Source organism: Schistocerca nitens, chromosome 4 (assembly GCF_023898315.1).
Source record: "Schistocerca nitens isolate TAMUIC-IGC-003100 chromosome 4, iqSchNite1.1, whole genome shotgun sequence".
NCBI classification, from domain to species: Eukaryota; Metazoa; Arthropoda; class Insecta; order Orthoptera; family Acrididae; genus Schistocerca; species Schistocerca nitens.
This window is the reverse complement of record NC_064617.1, coordinates 397,424,105-397,425,261: the sequence shown is the minus strand read 5'-3', so window position 1 is coordinate 397,425,261 and position 1,157 is coordinate 397,424,105.

Sequence of the window (1,157 nt, the reverse complement as noted above, 5' to 3'; positions counted from 1 at the left end):
CATATGCTAGCAAGTGTTGTGACGTGATAAAGTTCTGTAGCAGTGGGGAGAAGAAGTGAGCAAGGCGGTGGATCGGTAGGAAGTTCTGGTGACTGCAGTTGAGTTGTGTCCTTCAGTGTGAGGTGGATTCGGATTGCACGCATCCAGTCGAAGTGAGTAGAAGTAAAGAAGTCGTTACTCCAGTTTAAGCAAAACAAGACTCAAATTAGTTGTAAGAATCAGGAAGCATTATGACAACTACATCGTGTAGGAGTCTATGACGAGGCAATGCCAGAGACTGGGTAAATGTGGACAGTGGCACTAGTAACGGATAAAACAAGGTAGCGATTTTTTTCTTTTTCCATTTTGCGCCCGCAGAGATTGTTTACTATCAGTTGCATGTGTTGGACAGCATTTCGAAAAGAGTATCAGTGAAAATTTGTCAGCTGTTGTCTGGAAGTTGCATCAAATTGAGTGGTAAATGAATAACTTGAAGATAGTCTGATTTCTGGTAAGCAGAAAACGTGCTAATTGCAATCTCTTGTGAGAACGGTATCAATGAAGCAATATTATGGTTGTCTCTCTGTTCTATCTGAATACTGCTGCGATTATTGCTCATGAAGTTGTTACAAGTTGGTTTTATTGTTTATTGATTTTCTTAGGAAGAGGACGATGGTAAATTGTGGTGAATTGTTTACAGTGATATATATTTTCTTGTTGCTTTTCTCCAGGTACGGGCTCGTCCATGGTAAATTTTCGCCGTGCTTTTTTGGACGGAGTAGGGCAGTGGTTGCACAAGTTACGTTCAAACTTCTTCTGAAGGTGACTTGTGATTTAATAAGTGACGACTTGATGATGTAGAAGGAATCTACGAATTAGTGTTTTTGCAGGTACCTGAATGGAACAGGGCTGTGTCTATGAGTTTTGTGTTTTGCTGATACAAATGTTGTTACAGAAAGGAAGCAGAAATAGTGTTATTAGCTTGTGTACGACGAACAAACCCTCTTTTCCATTTTTCCTGTAATGAGAGTTATCCACTTGCAATCCTGAGCTTGGTGGAATAACGATGAAGGTTATGAGTGGTGTCAGACAATGTTATGTTAATGATAATAACGGCATATTCGACTGACTGTGTGTGAATCATGTGAGACCAAACCTGTTTATTCAGTTTTTACTTG